The sequence below is a fragment of the Muntiacus reevesi genome, chromosome 11, assembly GCF_963930625.1.
Source record: "Muntiacus reevesi chromosome 11, mMunRee1.1, whole genome shotgun sequence".
Classification (NCBI taxonomy): Eukaryota; Metazoa; Chordata; class Mammalia; order Artiodactyla; family Cervidae; genus Muntiacus; species Muntiacus reevesi.
In genome coordinates, this window is record NC_089259.1 from 56292451 (window position 1) to 56315019 (window position 22569).

The 22569-nt window shown below is 36.0% G+C and overlaps 2 non-coding genes across 2 annotated transcripts; both read left to right on the top strand.

Moving 5' to 3' along the window:
* The first annotated feature begins 229 nt into the window (after window positions 1-229).
* Window positions 230-336, top strand: LOC136144590 (U6 spliceosomal RNA). The gene has a single exon (XR_010658607.1). It is a non-coding gene; the product is annotated as a U6 spliceosomal RNA (small nuclear RNA).
* A 10489-nt stretch (window positions 337-10825) lies between these two features.
* Window positions 10826-10933, top strand: LOC136144582 (U6 spliceosomal RNA). Its single transcript, XR_010658600.1, has one exon. It is a non-coding gene; the product is annotated as a U6 spliceosomal RNA (small nuclear RNA).
* Window positions 10934-22569: the final 11636 nt, after the last annotated feature.

Genomic DNA, 22569 nt, shown 5'->3' on the forward strand with positions numbered 1-22569 from the left:
ATGAGTGTCGATTATGTACTATAATTTCCACCTTGCTTACAATATTTTCCAAATTCTTGTAATTGTTTAGTTAGTTACAGAGTATCAACAAGAGTGACTCAGCCATCACTGTTATTTATAGTCATATTCATATTAATTATTAATTATGAACCACTCATCTTTTATTTAACCTCAGTGAGCTTAGTTATTTTGGAGTCTATGGTAAAGCACTTCTTTAATTCCAATTCTCATGCTCACTTCAACAGCACATATATGCCAAAATTGGAGTGATACAGAGAAGATTAGCACGGTCCCTGCACAAAGATGACAAAAATTCATGAAATGTTCCATATTTGAGGGTGTATATCCAGATAAAACTGAAGAAGAAATATGCACCTCTATGTTCATGGCAGCACTGTTCAAAACAGCCAAGACATGGAAACAAACTAAATGCCCCTTGACAGATGACTGGATAAAGAAAATATGCTACATATATACATGGATTACTATTTAGACATTAAAAAAAGAAATAATGCCGTGTGCAGTAATACATGGACCTGGGGATTATCATCCTAAATGAAGTAAGTCAGAAAGACAAATGCAGTATGGTATAGCTTATAAAATGTGACACAAGTGAATCTCTCCCTCTGACACAGAGAACACCACTTGTGGCTGCCAAGTGGGAGGTGGGGTGGGGGGTGGGCTGGGAGTTTGGGATTAGTAGATGCGCACTATTATATATGGGGTGGGTAAACAACAGGGTCCCACAGTGAGCTATATTCTCTATCCTGTGATAAACCATAATAGAAAATAATTTAAAACATAATGTAAATAGATGTATAAGTGAGTCACTTTGCCATAAAGCAGAAATTAACACAGCATTGTAAATTAACTACAATTAAAAAATAATTCTGATCTCTGTCTTCATCTCCTTGCTACACCACGTCCTCTGTTGCCAGGACTCTGTGTCAATAGAGCACCATCAGAGGTTGTTATAGTCCACTGCTATCACCAAAGCTCCACTCCTCTGTCAGTAGAGAAAGGTTTTCTGCAGAACCCTGTCACACATGGCCACCTGTGACCTAAGCAGCAATGTTTATTCCAGGACCAGAACATGAAACCTATCAGCAAAGAAGATGAGACATTGGAAAGAGCATGGGAGGATAGAAATGGAGAGGCAATACAGTTACAGATCTTTGGATTTTACTGTTTACCTGTTTACATCCATTTACTACACAAGAAAATCATGAATTAAAAGTATAGAATAAAGATGCAATGTTTAATTATGAGAATAACACTTGTGCAGGTTAACTCTGAGGCAATAAATTATTGTTAACTATTGTTAACTATATCAATTCACTCATTTGTGGGGTTATTTTAATGAAATTGTCTCTCCAAAAATGATGCTTTCCCATTATGTTTAGCCATTATAATAAAGAAAATAAAGATTTTTTCTGTCTTTTCCTTTATTTTTCCTTCATGTCTTGCTTCTCCTAGGCTCCAAAAGAGAAATGAATATAATTTTCTAAGATATTTCTCAGAATCAAATGGTAATGAAGACAAAAGTCAAACTACATTTTGAAATTTGAAAATAATACTTTTTTCCCTCCCTAAAACATTATTTTCTTTCTGCTTCCTCATAAAACAAGTAGGCAACAAATTTTGTTAAGAACATAGCTCTGTAAATCATCAATTTAGAAATTCAAGGTTTATTGTTAGAGTGTGGATAATAAGTAACCATGAACTTCATTTAAAATTTTTTTAATTTTATATTGGGAGTATAGTTGTTGACAATATGATGGGAGCAGTGGTGATGATAGCTATGATGGGTCTGGTGTTGATGACATAGCTCTGTTGTGGTGATGTGATTTTGATGCACTCCATGAGACAAAGAAATCTCTACTCTTGAAGGACTTCTTCCTTCAGTTCACTTCAGATTTTTAAATATTTATTGAAGATTACATGATCTTTTTTAAAAAAAATTGAAAATGATACAAATAAGCAATTACTTCCTAATTTGCCCTATACAAGTGAATATGCAGCAAATAAAATATTTCAGAAAATACTTGTGATTTTGAGGTGTTCAGAAATATGGAAATCTGTGTAGTATGGTGCTTAGAACTTTGTTCTAAAATTAGAATATCTAATTAAAATTAAAATTTAAAATTAAATTAAAACTAATTAAAATTAAGTTCTAAAATTAAAAAAGAAAAAATTTGCATCACTTACATGCTTTGTGACTCCTAACAACAACGCTTAATCCAGACAAACTTATGTTTTACCACCTCTATAAAGTGTGTTATAACATTGACTTAATGATATAATTATATTAAAGGGGCTATGTAAGAAGGTCTAACCCAGTTCCAAAATACACTAAATATTCAATACATATTATTGTAACTCTTCATAGTATTAATGCTGTATTATTGTTATTGTTGTTATTTTATTGTTATTATTATTTTTTAAGAGCTAATTATAATGTTGAAAGCCCAGAAAAATGTATAAGTATTAGTCTCTTATTGGGAAGAATTTCCAATAGGTGTAAAGCGTTTGAAAGATATTCATTACCTCCCAAAACATGAGCAGATACACCTGAAAATATGCAAACTGAAAAATATTTATTGTAGTTCAGATAGAGCATAGACTGTGGAAGTGGCATTGCTATATGAAAACAGTGAAATAATGATAGAATGGGGGCATTGGAATATGTTTGTGGTTGGCCTTTGTTTACAAAAGACTTGAGGGGAAAAAGGTGGATGTAGAACAAGAAAAATAGTAAGTAATATATTCATGACAGGTTTAGAAGAAAAACAGCATAACTTTGTAATCATAACTTTGATTTTGAATTTTTGGTTAACAACTTATGAGTTAAATATTAAATAATTTATTTGATTTTTCTGGTTTGATTGGCTAATGTATCTGTATATATGAAATAAAATTTTCATAGCTACCTTGCAGTATAATAGTAAAGATTAAATAGGTTGTATAATATTAAAGTGATTTTACTGTCTCCTGGGAAAATAACTATGGTTCATAATAATCCAAATAATGCAATCATAGAAGTTTAAGAAAAATATGAATACATATTACTTTTCTAGATGGAAAATAACAAGCTCAGAAATTCTCATGAAAGTAATTAGAACAAAGTGCTGATCCGTTTCCACTCATGAACTACACATGTCTATGCCTCCAAGAAGTTGGCCCATCTGCGTGCACTGCAACTTCATTGCCTGTGAAAACTTGCTACTGAGTGAAACACAGCTAAATCTAGAGCAAATTAAATAAGTATGTATTTATTTTCAAGTGCATTAGTCATTTATTTTGATGTCAGGAAATGTTTTTATTTGTTGTCTTTGAGTTTCACATCCTTAGTAATTTTACTGCATGTTTAAGCAAGCAATCATTAGCCACTCTCCTCTATGGCTGAGTGACTTGGCAAACTCGGGCTCAAATATCATGTCATATTCTCTGAGTTGTATATTCTGAACAATTCCTAACTGAAGGTATTCAAAAGAGGATTCATCATGTACAAAATTTGTTTAATAAATGGTTTATCTTTTAACCCAAGTAATGTGAAAGTTCTAGTTCTCTATTTTTTTTTTTACTTCATAAATAAGTAATCAATATAGTAAGATATCTCAAAGCATATGAAGATTTGTGTGGAATTTACTTCACAACTTAAAGATACAAATTTATAAACTTTACAGAAAGTTAAGCTTGTATCAAAAAACCTGTCTATCTTTTCTTTTTTTCCCATGGTTCTTCCCTGGAGTTGCGCCATACTTCTGATTTTTTCCAGCTCTCACATCTGCCTTTTACCTCAGGTTCTTTCAAAGTGTATCCTAGCACAAAATTGAAATCTTTAAGGTGGGAGGAATATCAACAGCTTACTTAAGTTCACTTATAACTTATCTCCCTGTGCTTAAAAGTGGTGCTGCTGCTCACTGTTCTTCTGCACAGAAACAAGTCTCTCATGCACACAAAATGTTCACGGTTGACAATCATCCAGTATGATTTTCCTGTTCTCTAAGTTGCTGTTGCTGCCATGAGCATTTGCAACATTTGATTTTCCTCTGCTTATAAAAATGAATTCTTGTTATATTTTTTATACCACCTCTTATATAATTTCTGTATTCAAGTGGTATGATGATTGCTTTTATATAGGCTAAGGGGTGCCCCAGATAACTGGTAAAACATTATTTCTGGGTGTGTCTGTGTGGGAGACTAGCATTTAAATTAGTAGACTGAGTAAATAGATCCACCCTTACCGATCCTTTGAGGTCCCTAGTAGAATGTAAAGGTAGAGGAAGGGCCAGTTATCTTTCTTCTTGAGCTGGGGCAGGGCATGGTCTCCTACCCACTGACTTCTGTGCTCCTGGCTCTTGGATCTCTGGATTTCTTTGTCCTTTGGATTTACACTAGAGCTTTCCCCTCCCCAAATTCTCAGCCCTTTGCACCTGGACTGAATCATACCACCAGTTTGTCTGATTCCCCATCTTGTAGAGGACAAATAGTGGGATTTGTCCTCCACAATCACATGCATAAGTTTCCATGATCTCCTCTTGCATGTCCTTTAGTCGGTCAGTCCATGCGACCCCATGGACTGCAGCCAGCCAGGCTCTTTAGTCCATGGGGTTCGCCAGGCAAGGATACTGGAGTGGGCTTCCATTCCCTTCTCCAGGGGATCTTCCTGATCCAGGGATCAGCCTGGGTGTCCTGCATTGCAGGCAGATTCTTACCATCTGAGCCACCAGGAAAGCCCATATTTCCTTTTATTCAATTCTTTTTAGCCTATTGATTCTTATCTTCTGGAGAACCCTGACTAATGCAGGGTTGTTCTCAGGTACCATGTACCCTTGCTTATGTCCCCTGGCTTCAAATACTTCTTGTATATAATTTAATGACAACAGATTTCCAGTTACAGCCACGTTCCTGAACATAAGCATTTTATTACATGAATTCCCACTTTGAGGGTTGTGACCTTTTGGGTTCAGTTGCAGAGAACATAATCCACTCTAGTTAGTTTAAGTACAGTGAGATTTCCCAGCTGTTGAAAAGATAAAAGACTTCATCCCTCAATATCTCTGTTATTTTACTGTTTTATTTTTAAATGATTTTCATAAATTTTTACTCACATAAGTAGCCCTCATCCTGACCTTTAAAATGCATTTTCAGACTGTTAAAACACTTGTCAAATTGAACACTAGTCTTACCTAACTTCAAAGCGTACATCAAAATTTATATCTGACTACTATACTCCTGCTAGAAACACACACTCACAAAGAATAATCTATTTTATATTCATTCCCTACTTCAGGTACAGATATTAGTTTCTTTTAAGTCACAAGGACCACAGCATATGTAAAACACTTCAATTAGTGCAGGTTCCTTGTAAGAATTTGAAATAAAGGTAATTCATTCAGTATCCAAAAAACTAGTCTCAAGACCAACATTCACATGAGCTCAAATTTGTACACAGAATTGCTTAAGATGTCCATCAGCAGATGAATGGATAGGAAGTTGTGGTACATATACACAATGGAATATTACTCAACTACAAAAAGGAACACATTTGAGTCACTTCTAATGAGGTGGATGAACCTGGAGCCTATTAGGCAATGTGAAGTAAGTCAGAGAGAGAAAGACAAATACTGTATAGTAATGCATATATATAGAATTTAGAAGGCTGGTACTGATGATCCTACATGCAGGGCAGCAAAGAAGACACAGATGTGAAGATCAGACTTTTGGACTATATAGGAGAAGGCAAGGGTGGAATCATTTGAGAGAATGGTATTGAAACATATACATTACCATATGTAAAATAGGTGACCAGTGAAATTCAGTGTGTGAAGCAGGGCACTCAAAGCCTGTGCTCTGGGACAATCCAGAGGGATAGGCAGGGGAGGGAGGTGGGAGGGAGGTTCAAGACTTCGGGGGTACATGAATACCTGTGGCTGATTCATGTTGATATATGGCAAAAACCATCACAATATTGTAGTCATCCTCCAATTAAAATAAATTAAATACTCTGAATAATAATAATAATAATAATTTTAAATTTTTCATAATTTATCCAAAAATTGAAATTTTGATATCCTTATTTTTCAGTGACTCTAATACCTGCTTCTTCCTTGTCATAGTAAATGGCACTGTCTCTTGTAAAAAATGAGTCAAGCTAGAATCATAAGAATTATTCCTGACACCGTCCTCTTCCAGACTCCAGTCAATTCTACCTGAAAACTCAGGTACATGAGCAATCAGTGTATCATCCATTTTTCATTGAGCAATCTATCATAAAGTGAAATAAGGCAAAAGACATAACTGACAAGAAGGAACAGATCTGAAGGGTTTTATATAAAAGAGTATCGGGTAAGATTTTTAAGTATATGTGTGTGTGTGTGTGTGTGTGTGTGTGTATGCTTCACATATAGTGATAAAATATATTTACAGACTTTTAAAAATTAGCAAAGAATCAGACACTTAAGAACAGACCAGTAAAAGATCCCAGGAGAGCTCATAGAAATGAAAATATCATCTTTGGAATTTAAATAATGCTGAGGAACATTTCAACAGAAAATTAGATAAAGCTTAATAACTAATTAAAAAGATAGATCAATGAAAATTATCCAGAATGCATGAAGTGCAATGAAGTTAGGTGATGAAATATGTAAATATTTTCCTCAAGTACCCACATTATTTGTTAAAGTCTACCAATCAATATGCATGTGATAGTTACCTGATATAGCCTAGTTCTCAACTTTGCTCAGAATGCCACACTTGATATGTAAGTAACAGAAAAAAAAAAACATAATAAAATATTCAGACACATACCAGCCTACAAAAACACTCACTAAGACCAAAGAGCAGTTACATATGCTGTCTACATTAAGACATAAGAATTGATCATCTTAAATATTTAACTTAAATATTTATAGTTTTTAATTAGAAATTTAAATTTCTAGGCTTTAGGTTTTTAATGTTGATGAAAATCATTTTTTAAAACTAATTATGCATGAAAACATATCTCAAAATAAAAGAGATATTGAAAACTCAAATTACAAATATTATTTGTTAATATCTTTACAAAATTTGTGATGATTAAAAAATTCCCATATTATCTTGCTATTTTCCTTAAATCTTCTAGAAACTAAGTACTACTATTGGTATTTGTTAGTGTAGTATACATTTAACCATTTATTAAAATTGAGAATTAAGTTAATTGCTGCTAAGTCACTTCAGTTTTGTGCAACTCTGTGCGACCCCATCGATGGCAGCCCACCAGGCTTCTCCTTCCATGGAATTTTCCAGGCAAGAGTACTGGAGTGGGGTGCCATTGCCTTCTCCGATTAAGTTAATTATATATATATATATATTTATTATATTATTATTATTTTTTTTCTTCATCAGTTCAGTTCAGTTCAGTCACTCAGTCTGTGCAACCCCATGTACTGCAGCATGCCAGGCTTCCCTGTCCATCACCAACTCCCGGAGCTTACTCAAATGCATGTCTACCAAGTCAGTGATGACACCCAACCATCTCATCCTCTGTCGTCCCCTTCTCCTTCTGCCTTTGATCTTTCACAACATCAAGTTCTTTTCAAATGAGTCAGTTTTTTGCATCAGATGGGCAAAATATCATATTTTCAACTTCAGCATAGGTCCTTATAGTGAATATTCAGGACTGATTCTATTTAGCATGGACTGGTTGCATCTCTTTGCTGTCCAAGGGACTCTCAAGAGTCTTCTCCAACACCACAGTTCAAAAGCATCAATTCTTTGGTGCTCAGCTTTCTTTATACTCCAACTCTCAAATCCCTACATGACTACTAGAAAAACCATAGCTTTGACTAGATGGACCTTTGTTGGCAAAGTAATGTCTCTGCTTTTTAGTATGATATCTAGGTTGACCATAGGTTTTTTTCCCAAGGAGCAAGCGTCTTTTAATTTCATGGTTGCAGTCACCATCTGTAGTGATTTGGGAGCCCAAAAAATAGTCTCTCACTGTTTCCATTATTTCCCATCTATTTGCCATGAAGTCATGGGACTGAATGCCATGATCTTAGTTTTCTGAATGTTGAGTTTTATATGTCAAGGCTGTGTATTGTCACCCTGTTTATCTAACTTATACACAGAGTACATCATGTGAAATGCCAGGCTGAATGAAGCACAAGCTGGAATCAAGATTTCCAGGAGAAATATAAAAAACCTCAGATATGCAGATGACACCACCCTTATGGCAGAAAGCAAAGAAGAACCTCTTGATAGAAGTGAAAGAGGAGAGTGAAAAAGCTGGTTTAAAATTCAACAGTCAGAAAACAAAGATCATGGCATCTGGTCCCATCCCTTCATGGCAAATAGGTGGGGATACAATGGAAACAGTGAAAGACTTTTCCTTCATAGACAGTGGAAAATAGTAGAGCTGAAATTTAGTGAGAAGTGTTTTTTTTTTCTTTAATAGTTTAGCATATATCCATATACCAACTAAATATCAATATAACTCTTAGAAAAATGTATATATCATAATTTTGGAAAGAAATGACAATTTGATAGTATTTTTTGCTTAAGTTTCTTTTAGAGAAATGCATGTAAAGGTACAATTAAAGATCAGGAAGTATTTTGGTAGTTTCTAACTTTCTTAGCTATGCAAAAATATGTTAGACTTATAGTTGCTAACTTAGTTGCTGAAATAGCTTGGCTTTAGATTTTTCATTATCAGCAACATGTAGTTTCCAGAAAATGTTATTTTTGTTTGTAATAATATATTATGTAAGATCAGATAAGCTATCCTCCATTCATGTTCTCTTTAAATGTCTATAAAACACTTTTTAAGGCAGTATGAAATCCATTGAAGCAGAACATATCCACATCTCTGATTTTTGTTCTAGATTAAATTTATAAGCCATTGTTAGTTGGATACTCATGATAAAAACCTGTGTTCCTTTGCTGCTTTGCATCATTGTTATAACATGGCTTTGATTAGCTTTTCTGATTAACAATCTGTGTCTTTGTATAACTTGGAATATTGCCTTAAACTCATGTTCACGTGGTTAGATATTTGACATGAGGATTTATTTAGTCAGTTTCTTCCTTGGAAACTTATTTTGCCATTTTTTCCCTTTCCTCTTCTCATACAGACAGCTGACTGAGCTTCTGCTGGAATTATTTCCTGAACCACATCAACATAACCTCACTTGCTATGTATTCCCAAAACTCAAACAGATTTTCATGTCCAACCTTTTAAACTAGATCTCTCTGGATAGTTTTCTGACTGAAAATTGAAAGTTTAGTTTGCCATAAAATTTTTGGAAAAAAGATGCTAGACTACTGATATTTCCTTGAACCCAAATCTATAAAAAGTTTGTTCCTTTAGTCTTGGACAGAGCTAGTAGCCATATGTGATATCTGTACTGGGTCCAATGAATGTTTCCAGTAAGTGAAGAAAATGGGCACAATTTAGAGAAAAATGTCTCAAACAGGAGGAGATGGGAATGCTAGAATTCATATATTATGCAGATATATGACCAGATAACCTACCCTCCAATTACGTTCTCTTTAAGTGTCTACAAAACACTATTTAAGGCAGTAAGAAATCAGTTGAAAAAGGACATAACCACATCTCTGAGAGCCTTGATGGTGGCTGTTCCCTGCATGTTGTGGTTGTCAGTAGGGGTATAATGTACCACTTAATAATCCATGGTAAGGTGAGATTGTGAACTGACAGGGACTGGGTGGCAGCAAAATGAACATGTATATTGGGTAGCATGACCCGAGTGTCTGTCAGAATAACTTGATCTTCTGGACTCTGATGACTAAATAGAGCATGGTTTTCCTAGAAGAAAGAGAGAGTCAACTATGGTGCATCTTGATTTGTATAAACAGGTCAAGAGCTGGTGAGCAGTCATGGCATTGGAAAATAGTGGTCGTTACCCCAGTCTCCAGATCTTATTGTTGTCTTTCATTCACTATGCTGTGTCTGACTTTTTGTGACCCCACAGGCTGCAGAATACCAGAATCTTCTGTCCTATACTGCCTCCTAGAATTTGCTGAAATTCATGACCATTGAGTCAATGATGCTATCTCAACATCTCATCCTATCCCACCTTCTTCTCCTTTGCCTTCAGTCCTTCCCAGCATCAGGGTCTTTTCCAATGAGTTGACACTTCACATCAGGTGGCCAAAGTATTGGAGTTTCAGCTTCAACATCAGTCCTTCCAATGAATATTCAAGGTTTATTTCCTTTAGAATTGATTGGTTTGATCTTGCAGTTCAAGGGACTTCTCCAGCACCACAATTTGAAAGCATCAGTTCTTTGGCACTCAGCCTTCTATATGGCCCAACTCACACATTCATACATGACTACTGGAAAAATCATACTTTTGTCTATGCTGACCTTTGTTGGCAATTTGATGTCTCTGCTTTTTAATATGCTGTCTAGGTTTGTCAAAGCTTTCCTTCCAAAGAACAAGAGTCCTTAAAACTAAATCTGTTCAAAAATCCATAGCCTATAGTTTGAAGTTGATGCCAGGTCCCCTTGAGGAAGAGTCTTCTTATACCAGGGAACATGCAGGCATTTATAGCATTTCACTATAGAGAAAGAAAAATGCCATGGCTTTCCATGATGTGTTTGATAGCTTTTGCTCACACTAGTACTAAGGAACAAGAAACACAATCACAATTCTCCAGTTACAGTGGAAGCTCAAGAAGAACACTTGATAAAGATTTTGCCTTATTTATTTTTACAATTGGGCCAAAGGGGCCACCAATATAACTTTTGTTATTTCCCCTGGGCTGAAATTTAGTTCCTTGAAATTTATCTTTCTGCAACCTCTAAAACCTTGTGCATGTGCTCGCTTCGGCAGCACATATACTAAAATTGTGAACGATACAGAGAAGATTAGCATGGCCCCTGCGCAAGGATGACACGCAAATTCGTGAAGCGTAAAATAAATAAATAAATAAATAAATAAAACCTTGTGCATGTATGTGCTCAGTCTTGTCCAACTCTTTGCAACCCTATCGACTATAACCCCCAGGCTCCTCTGTCCATGGGATTCACCCAGCAAGAATACTGGAGTGGGCTGCCATCTTCTTCTCTAAGGGACCTTCCCCACCCGAGGATTGAACCCATGTCTCTTGTGACTCCTGTATCGGCAGGCAGATTGTTTACCACTAGCACCATCTGGAGCCCTCTTGGCCCCCTATTCTGTAGAGTAAGATGTATTAGGGTAATAAAGGGCTACATAAGAGCCTAATACATTTCTCTTTGCTTCATCAACATAGCAAATTAGCAGCAATAACAACCCAGGAGATTTACAGTGATTAGTAACACTGACAAACACTTGTCAGTTACTAGTATAGCTGCCCGCCATTCCTCCTGTTCAACTGCCAGTAGGTTCTCTGCAGAAGCCAGAAGGATTTTTCTAAACCCAATCAAACATTAGCTGCAATGGCAGCTGCTGTTTGAGGCATGGTAACTTTTACTGGAGTGTATCAGTAAAACTCCTGTTACTAACAAACTCTGGTATGTTGGTAGTGAATTAGTGAATAACTACTTGGTATGCATCAGGAGGAAGAATCAAAGACAATTAATGGTTACCTTGAACGGGCTGTAGTACACATTCATTGTCTTGCCCCAAGGTTGTTAATTCCTTTATTCTCTATCGCAGCTTGGTTTGCAGGGAGTTTGATCATCTTGGCATTTCACAGGATTTTTCATTAGTCTAACATATTGATCACATCATGTTAATTGAATGCAGTGAGTGGGAAGTGTCAAATCTTCTAAGTTATCGGGATGAACGTGTGTCAGAAGTTGGCAGATAAACTTAGCAGAGATTTAATGGCCATTTGCAATGATGAAGTCTTTAGGAGTCCAGGGGCTGTGCTGTGCCAGAATATGCTTTTTATGATAAATGGCAATTTTTTGCACCTCTCAGTTCCAGTGTCCCAGAACAAGGCACAATACTTGGTGAAGCTCTTTGGAGTTTGGAGACAGAGCATACCCCATTTGTGCCTGAAACCAAGACTCATTTAATGGATAACTCTGAAAGTAGTTGATTTGAGTGAGAATCAGAATCTCTGTAGTGTATCAAGACTGTAGGGAAAGCAGATTTGTCACTTGGTTCATATGGCCCAGTGTATTTGATGGTGCTTGAAGCATGCATAACAGACAAGATGCAATGCAGAGCCATTGGAAATGCCTGAAAGGAGGATCACAGTATGAAATCTTAGAGTTCTAGAGCAAGGTAATAACTTTTATAGCCAAGAACTCTTCTCTTTGATAAACCTCCTGTTATGCTGCTAAATGGTCATAAAGACAGTAAGTGACTGAAACTCAAGCTGCACATCTACCAATTCTTCACGTTTGGCAGAGCCAACTGCAACCTATTGTATGATGTAAGTGTCCATAAGGGCCCAGGCTCAAAAATATTTTGAAGTCCTAGTGAATTATATATGAATGTGCATGTTGGACTCCCCTGTCACTTGCCTCTGTTCCTCTTCTTTAGCTCAAATTCTGGGTCTCATTGAGGATTTCCTATGACCAACAGGCATAGTCTAAAAAGTCCTTGGTGTTGGTTAAGCGACAGGTTAGTGTAATAAGGGGGCATTAGCTGAAAAGAACAGCTGCCATTTTATAGCTTCTTTCATGGTTGGCACTAAAGGGCAGTGGTAAAGAGAAGTCCTTCCATGGAGAGAACTAGGAGTTGTATACTTACTCATGAAACTAATATGGAGGAAGAGATAGGACAGATTGGGGATGTAGTTCAGTGGGAGAGCACATACTTTGCATTTATGAGGCCACGGGTTCGATCCCTGGCATCTCCATGATTAGCGGGTATATTGACTATCAGGCAGTGACAAGTAGCCTGACCAGCTTGCTTAGAAGACAGTAGAGAAAAATACTGGGAGATCTGACCAAAGAAGCTCTGAGAAAGGACTAGGTGGATGGACATATGGAAATGGGAATAAAATGTACATATTATTTTGTCTAACATTAATGATGGACCAAGAACATTCACTCTTAACAGAAAATCTTTAAAGCCATGCAGGCAGGAACAGCACCAGCTTCATTATATGTGATACCCATATAGCCACATCAGCCCTGCATTCAGAAGGATCTACACTTGATTTAAAGTTCTTTGGAGACTATCCTGAAATTCATAGTAACTTTTGAATAGAAGCCCTAAGTACTCATTTTTTTTAAGTAGGTCCCAAGAATTATGTTACCAGTCTCAAACAGGATGACCTGCCCATAGATGACAACTACTCTCTATCATATGTAATTCTGGTATTTATCCCAAGGGCCTCACGAATATAATGTCCATTTTGACACTGGTAGGTGCTGTTAATGGTCTCTGAAGCCAGTACCCTATCACCAGCGCTGATCTTTCTTATAGGATCTTTAGAATATACAATCGTATAGCAGTTAGAGTTGTCAGATAAATATAAGATGGTGATTTAAATTTGAGTTCTAAATAAACAACATTTCTTAGTATAAATATATTCCAGATATTACATTGGACATATTTATACTAAAAATATGTGATGCATGTCTGCAATTCAAATTTGACTGGGTATTCTACATTCTGATGTGTTAAATCTGTCAACCCCATCAGTATTAAGATAAACACAAAGTACTCAATTTCATATAAACCTTTGGTGATACCGTCTAGCTTCCTAGTGTCTGGTTTATTAAATTAACCACTTTTCCACACTGGAAGTGAAAACAGTGTATTCTTATAGAAATTAATGCATGTTCCTTCTATAGAATTTTTTCTTCCTTGTTTTAAATGTTTGTATTAGTAAGCATCATTATTATTCACAAAATGCCTGATACGTAGATATTTTATTCAACAGATATGCTCAGTCTAAGTCACTGATTGTATTTCAAAGTCAGTAAGACACTGAGCTCTTGATCACAGAAATCCCTGATCTCCCTTTGTTCCCCAAAACAAAGCGGCAAGTGGCCTGATAGAATGGTTTAATAGCTCACTGGAGGCTCAGCTAAGATGGCAACTAGAGAGGTCTATACTTTAAGACTTGAGTGCTGTCTTCTTAGGATATGGCATAGGAATCAAACTATGCCAGGGTAGTCATGAGACACTATTTACTTAGTAGCTAGAATACGCTATCTAAAAGGAAGATAGAATTATTCTATCACTTACATGAGTCACCTGTATTATCTGTGCTTTCTGTCCCCACAAACTTATGCTTTTCTTGATTTGGAGACCTTCATTTCCAGAAACTCAAATCACTTTCCAAGGGACACAGTAAAGGTTCCACTGAGCTGGAGGTTTATCCTTTTGTCTGGTCACTTTTTTAATTTATTCTGTTAGCTGATATAATTAATTCTGACTCTTAAGAAGAAAGATTCCTTTTATGCCACAAGTTTCTTGGAGAATTATGCCTACAAATAAGAGAGTTCATTCAGGCATTTATTTTTGTTTGTGTACTCAAATGGCAAACATGATTTCAGCAAAAATTTCAATATCAGAGTCTCTGATTTTAAAAGAACAAAGACTTTGGACTATCCCTTCAGCAGGCCTGAAAGTATGGAGGATGGATTTTAACAAATTAGAAACAGACTTACAAGTTGCCAACAAATATATGTCTGACTCTTTGCAACCCTATGGACTGTAGCCTGTCAGGCTCCTCTATCCATGGAAATCTCCAAGCAAGAATACTGGAGGGGGTTGCCAATTCCTACTCCAGGGTATCTTCCCGACCCAGGGATCAAACCCATGTCTCTTGCATTTCCTTCAATGGCAAGTGGATTCTTTACTGCGCCACCTGGAGAACAAGTCTCATGAAGTAGAGAGGGGAGGAAGGACCTTGACATAGAGGATATTGTAGAAGCTTAATGCCTGAATCCCAAGTCCATTCTTCCTTTCAGTAAAGTCTTTAAATGATTTTATCATGATCAATCTACTTGCAAGAATATTATTCTCTTTAAGAACGACTTTTCTTTCTCATGACTGGGTCCAGGTAGTTTAACAAGATTTAAGCTCCAACGTAATCCAGCGTGAGAATTTTAAATTTGGCTTCCAAAGAAGACATGTCTACACTAAAAGATCTGATAGATCTTTCTAACTTGTTGTATCAGGTAATCTTAGGAAGTAATAGTAGAAATGGATTCTAAAAGAATTATACAAAGAAAGACAAGATAAGGTTGGAGAAAGTCAAATCTATTAAGTTGTGTATTTGGAATTTAATATGGAAGCATGAGTTTTTGGATTCACCGCTTGGCTTCATTGGTTAATTGAAGTCTAGATACAACACTGGCCTATGATCAATGAGGTTGAGGGGTAATACCAGTACAGGAGTCTGAAGGTTTGGGAAAACAGTGTATTGAAATGGTTTTATTATTGGATTGGCCAAAACATTCATTCAGAATTTTTCCATAAAATCTTATAGAAAAACCTGAATGAACGTTCTCATCAACTCCATACATGCAGCATTCTCAGAAACTCCAAACACTCCTTTGGATGGTGTAGATGAATTCCAATTTCAAATAAGTAAATAACTGAACATAACAAATTGTAAATTCAATTAAGTGAAATGAAAGGACTATAGTTTCTTCATTTATACCTGAATTTCTATGCTTCATTTGTTGTATAACTGTTCATATAACAACAGCTATGCATATCATATACCATGTAATAAATATCTTACATTTATTATTTCACTGCTTCATTCAGTACTCTGTCACCAGTTCTCTCTTGCTTGGTATGAAACATTCTGGAGTTGGCTAATCTTGCATTTTATATTTTAAAGGTGGCCTTATGACTTAATTTACATCATCTCATGGTGATGTAATAACATTAAAATTATGTTTGCCTTCTGTTAAATATTCTTAAATTGAGAAAAGGGAAACAATAAAAACCTAAGTGGCAAAAGTCACAGTTGAGTCTTTTACTTTTGCACGCTTCCACACTTGTTTTCTACCTTTCTTTGTGCACAAGAGGTCGACCTCTGTGACTGTGTCACTCATGCAGGTATGGGTTATCTTCCAGTTAGCTGGGGTAAACATGAGGCCTTAGGAGAGATGAGAGGGAAGGAGGAGGGACAGCTCTCATCCACCCTCCTTGCTGTGGGGAGTGTTCTTGGGTTATGGCAGCGTCCACTCACCTTATAGCATCGCTTGGTTGACACCTCTGATTTTCTCAGTGGGCTTCAGTAGCATGATTTACTCCTGTGAGTTTTTTTTTTTTTTCTTTTTCTTTTTTTCTGTTGTTTTGTTTTGTTTTGGTGTAAGGCCAGTAAAGGCATATCAATATCTGAGGAACTCAATACCCCTTGTTATTATTTCCCTTAACTCTACCTTTATTTCTGTAAATATTTTTTTTGTTATGGACTCTTGAAAACCAAAATCTATGTGGAAATCTGTTTCCTTTCTGGTGGAACTGTGGCTGATAATTGAACCTACCATTTTCAATAAGGTGTTTTTGGAATTGTACAGAAAAATGAGAGGCTGACAAGAATATAGAGATTGCATGTTTTATACTTTGTAACCTTAACCCTGACTATGGGAGAGGTTTCTTGTACATTGAGCTCTTCAAAAGAATCTGTATAAATCCAAGGCTTCTCCTTATAATACTTGTTTTCTTTGAACTTTCCAAAGTTTAAATCCCTGCAGCAGTGCCAGGCAGGGGGTCTCCAAACAGACCTCTGCTGTCTTAATAAAAGAAACAGAAAAAGGAGAGAAAAAATAATGAAGTAAAAGGCCCTGAAATGTGACTCAATTGTGAGACTCTGGGATGATTGCAGGGAAAAAAAAATCAGTAATAAAGATAAGTAGTTACTGAAAACTTAGATTTTATTTAAACAGTACAATCAGTGGTGTTATTTGTTTGCAGTATTTATAGAAAATTAGATTTATAGATACATTGTTATTTATTTTTAAGAATTTATTTCTCAAATTTCATAATAGGGTAACACTGTGCTTTAAACTTGCACAATGCCAACTGTGAAATACAAGTGTTCTAATCTCTGTAGGAAATCACAAGAGCTGTAGGAGAATCATGTCATTATATAAAGTGATAGAAACCCTGGTCTTATTATTTCTAAAGCTTTGATCTATCTGGCCAAATAGGTTAATAAAATAAGGCACTCAGGGTGGATATCTCTTCTAGTGAAAAGTCTAAAAACAGAGTAAAGATGTACAATTCTGAACCATTATAGATTAAAGAGCTAGCTGCAGCTTAAAGGCAAGTTTTATCCACATAAAGACCCACCCGGGGGGTGATGGATGCCTGGCTTGTCATATTACTGCCATTTCTTGAAATAAAGGATTATTAGAATATCTTTGTTGGATAGTTTTGGGAAAGTGAAGTTTCTGATAGTTTCACTTTTAAGAGCAAAGGTAATGATGGCTCGTTGAAATTAACCGATGTAATGAGCTACTCATAATACTCACCTGCAAGTGAATGCCAGCCCCTTTTCTGTAATGATCTATCTACAATGAGTCTGCCCAGGTAGATCGGTAATAAAGAACCTGCCTGCTAATGCAGGAGATGCAAGAGACCTGGGTTCGATCCTTGGGTCAGTAAGATCCCCTGGAGTAGAAAATGGCAACCCACTCCATTATTGCCTGGAAAATTCCACAGACAAAGGAGCCTGATGTGCTCCTTTGGGGTTACATGGGGTCACAAAGAGACACATGCAACTGAGCTACTAAACAACACATCTGTACATTAGATACTGTTCAAACATAATGCTAGAAAAGCCTACCCAAAATTGGATTGAAGAATTTGAATTATGCATATGATATCCTACCATAATACTTTAATCTCAACTTCTGGCTCTTCTATGTTGTCCTTTATAATGAAACCCATGACTTTAGGAAATTTTTTTCTTTTCTTCTACACATCCATTGTTTCAAAAGGATGAGGAAGAAATACCATGTGACATCAGGTTAATAATAGAGCACTGATCAACTAATAATATAATCTAAGGTAAAATATATCTTTAATGCAATATTCTGTTCTATACCTGATGTATTCCACTTCTAATCTTTTTTATAAATCTTTATCTGATTTATGCTAAAAATACATCAGCCTGTATAAAATTAGAATAATAAAGTGATAATCACCCTTAACTACTCTTCATGTCTTAAACTGTAAAGAGTATTGGGGACGCTAGACTTCCAGTATCTGCTTCATTATATTTAGTTTATTGAAATATAGGTAGCAAGAGACTTTCTTAACAAACTATAGTCTTTATTCTTGGAAAGATCTTCTTCCTGATTCCATTTTCTTTATAAGGATGAACAGAACAGGACAATGTAAAAGAACACCCAAAGCTTCCCTCTCTCACATTCCTGAACTTAAATGCAAAGGTGTCACATTACTCTGCCCTATCTTCAAATGTTTTACTCTTTATTGATTTAGGATGTGGAACAATTCATTCTCATGTTCATCAAGTGTAAAATACAGAAAATAATAGTGTTAAAATTGTAGAGAGTAGGATAAAGTATATAATACATGAAAATGAAAGGGTATGAGTAGGTCTGACTCTGTGACCCCATGGACTATAACCTGCCAGGCTCCTCTGTCCATGGAATTCTCCAGGCAAGAGAACTGGAGTGGGTAGCATTCCTTTCTCCTGGGATTCTTCCCAACCCAGGGATCAAACACAGGTCTCCTGCATTGCAGGCACATTCTTTACCATATGAGCCCTCAGGAAACCCGGTATATATAAAACATATATATTGCTTAACCTATTGGTTGAAACATTCTGTTAGACAATTCAAAATCAGGGACAAAATTTAAGAGTCCTGTGTTTCCCAGAGCAAGTGAAATCCCAAGAATTTCCTAAATTCTCAAAAGCAAAATATCACTACTTATCATGTAATAGGATCTTCCAGCTATCTGAATTCTTTCATTATTTTACTCCTACTGTCCTGGACCTCAGCCCCTCCTCCTTATGCACTTTCTATGCTGGGATCCAAGTCCCTGATGATGAGAGATGGCAATGACAGGAACACCTTTACAGTCTATATTCATGGCAGAGTATGTTTACCATATCTACCCCATTCAGGCAGGAAGAAATGTAGATTATGAATCTGAGATCAGCAACTAACTTGTAATATGAAGGGCATGTTGACTTTTCCTTTCATATGACACCCTAAACTTGAATGGTGAGGAAACCTTATCAAGTTCTCAAGTAATTATTTCATAACATAGCATCAAGTATTTTTTTAAAAAAGCACTAAGACATATTTTCAAATCACAGAATCTATTTTTCTTCCCAGTGTCTGGGATGAGTTAAAGCTTAGAGAAAAAAGGGGAATAGAAGTAGAAAGAGAGATGAGAAGAGGATTTTCTCTTCTTTACCTTTCTTTTTCTTTCTTTTTTTTCAGTGAGGAAAGCCAAGTAAAGTACAGTGCTTTTCTTCCTCTGAATTTCAGTTCTCTGGTGCTACATGCTTGTGCATGAAGACCAACATTTCCTGCAGGGGTCCAATACCACTTTGTCAAAATACCCTTGAAAAGAAAGCTAGAGTTGTTGGTGGAGCCGAGGCAGAAGGCTGAGAAAAGGAGAAGGCTGTGCAAAGCCACAGCATCGTCTCTAGAAAAGGTGGGCCATGTGGACTAATGGGAGAGTGATACAAGAGCTGTGTGATGCACTTGTAATGTTTCAGCTTCCCTGGACATTTTGGTTTCTCAGCAGTGCTGAGACACTTCAAGTTTGTTCTCTGTGATCACTGGTTCTTGTGCTTAGAATTTTTTCCTCAAATGCCAGATGAGTAGAGTTTCATTTATATTCAAATTTCTGTTTAAGAAAGTACCCTCTTGCCTCTTAATATAAGTATACACCTTATCCGTATGAAGGCTTCCCCAGTGGCTCAGCAGCAAAGAATCTGCCTGCCAATCAGGAGATGCCAGTTCAATCCTTGGGTTGGAAATATCCCCTGGAGAAGGAAATGGCAATCCACTCCAGTGTTCATGCCTGGGAAATCCCATGGACAAAGGAGCCTCATGAGATACAGTCCATGGAACTGCAAAGAGTCAGACATAACTGAAGCACATTATCTGTATGAAGTTAGTGCTTTTATTATTCAGCACAGCACTCATCAGTTTTTTACTTATACATTGGTATAGTTTTGCTTATATTCTCTCTCTGTTTATTGAAAACTACCTATAGTTCCCTGAGTATCTTGTGTTCCCTACTATATTCCAGTCCTAAAACAATATGACATATTATCTCAATAATTATGTTGCAAATTAAATGCATCAGTGTATATATTTCTAAATAACAAGACATACATGTCTCCCTGCCAATATATTGTTTGGAAAGAGAGTAATGATCTCAGGTGATGAGCAGCACCCTTAAAATCTGAGAGGAGTCAGCAATACCGTGAAGGTTTGCTTCATGAGACCATGAAGGTCTCAACCACTCCTCATATGCAAGTCTTTCCTGTGCCGGAAGGTTTGAAGAGCTGCCATGAACCATCATGAACCATCAGGGAAGCAGAGAGGAGACACTGGGCCAGTGTGTAGTCTCTTCTTCTAACACTAATAAAATGTGGCCACTCACTATATATATGTGGCTATTCATAAAGAGACTGTCAACTCCCTCCTGGTGCACCGATGTACAGAAATTGTATTTTCTAGTTTACAAACTAGATAAGCTTAAAGAAAGACTAAAGCACAATATTTTAACTGTACCGGGACTGATTTATTTATCCAGAGTAAATAACTTTGAAATCATTTTGAAAATGAATAAATTGGTTGAATTTACATTTTAAGAAGTCAGATTATTATAGTCAGTAGGAAAAATTGGGGAAAATGTTCAGACTCAGGAATTAATGTTAATTTAAAAAATTATTTGTTTGGCTGAACCAGATCTTAGTTGTGGCATGTGGGATCTAGTTCCCTGACCAGGGATCGAACCCAGGCCTCCTGCACTGGGAGTGCAGTCTTGGCCACTGGACTAACAGGGAAGTCCCAATGCTAATTGTTCTAAAGCAGTACCTTTTAAAAAATCTGAGGTTTATGGATTCTTGCAGATGTTATATATCATATATGTGAATTGATTTTTCCCACCTACATTCATGTTAGTTTCTAGGCTAGAAAGTTAGACAGTTTTCTTTAATATTTTTCTAATAGGTATAATTTATGTCAGGAATAGGCCTTTCCTTGAGAAATTAGGAGTAAGTGACTGTTAAGTGGATACATTCAAACTTTATTAGTCATTACCTGACATTTTTCTAGGTGCTGTTTAATAAAATCTTCAAAGAATCCATATATTAATTTAAAATATGGGCGCCATTTAAGATCTGATTTTATATAATCCATTGATTTGTTATTTATAGGTACATATACAGTTTATCCAATTAGAATATTATTACTGTTTTCTTTCATGAAAAAAACAGAAAGATAAAAAAACAGCAACAACTTCTAAGATCCTCTTACTACAGATCTTAATTCTATTTGTGGGGCAAAAAGAAACAACTTCAAAAAAAAAGAAACTTCAAAAAACAAAAAAGAAACAACTTCATTCTTTGCAACAGATGTTTTGCTTTAATGCTAGGGCTGTGAGTCTACTTTTAGTGTCTGACATAATGCTTCAGGAAACACTTATCCAAAAATTGTTAAGACTACAGGCAAACAAGGTAAAGTGGGGACAGGTTGGCTGGAGTCAAATGCTCAAACAGAACTGAATGACTGAGGACACTGATCCTTCTGAATTTAGCAAAATCACTTTACCTGATACACTGCAGCTTCTCTCCACTACCTAAGCAGCGCTGGGTTTCTGATCTTGGCCCCTGCTTACCTGCCTCAGCCGTGTGGAGGCCCTCCCCTGATGCCCCTGCAGCCCCCATTCATCCTCTTCAGCTGGATGGCATCCCAGTTTAGATTTCAAAAGACTGTGAGAGTGTTCTGTTCGGGATACAGAATTGCAGTATAGACCGGGAAAACTACTAACATGTCTGGTTTAAACTTTATTAGTTTTAACTTGGACAAGTTTTCACACCTCACTATAACTCACCTACCTATTTTCTTTAAAGGATATAATGAACATGATGATAGGTGTTGTTTCTACCTGAATAAATTTAAAATTTCTAACTATCTAGGAAAATTCACAAATCAGTATATTCCAATTGATAGAATATTTCTTCTGATTATTTGTGAATATTATACAGAAAATCCTGGAGTTTAATATTTGATTTAAAGTTTGAATTTAGCTGATATTGAATGATCTGAATGCCAAGACTAGCAAGGAAACAAGCACTCAGCTTTCTCAATAGAACAATCAAGAAAATGGGAAATGAGTTTCTGTAATGAAAGAACTTAGCCAAAACAATTACTGAAGTAGATTTTCATAAATTGATAACTGTAAGTTATGGTTACAAGGCTGTGTTTGAATCACTTTTATTATCCCCAGAAATGTTACTATGTATAAATTTTTTGTACAGTTACTTTTTGTTCTTTTCCCTTATTAGGTATAAGGATTAATAAAAAAATGTAAAATTTTAAAAATTATTTATCCTAGAAAACAGTTTTGTCATTTATATTGTTATTTTCTTTGTTCATTTACTTAGTAACAGTGATATTTTCTAAAATGAACGTATTTCCAGAAGATATTT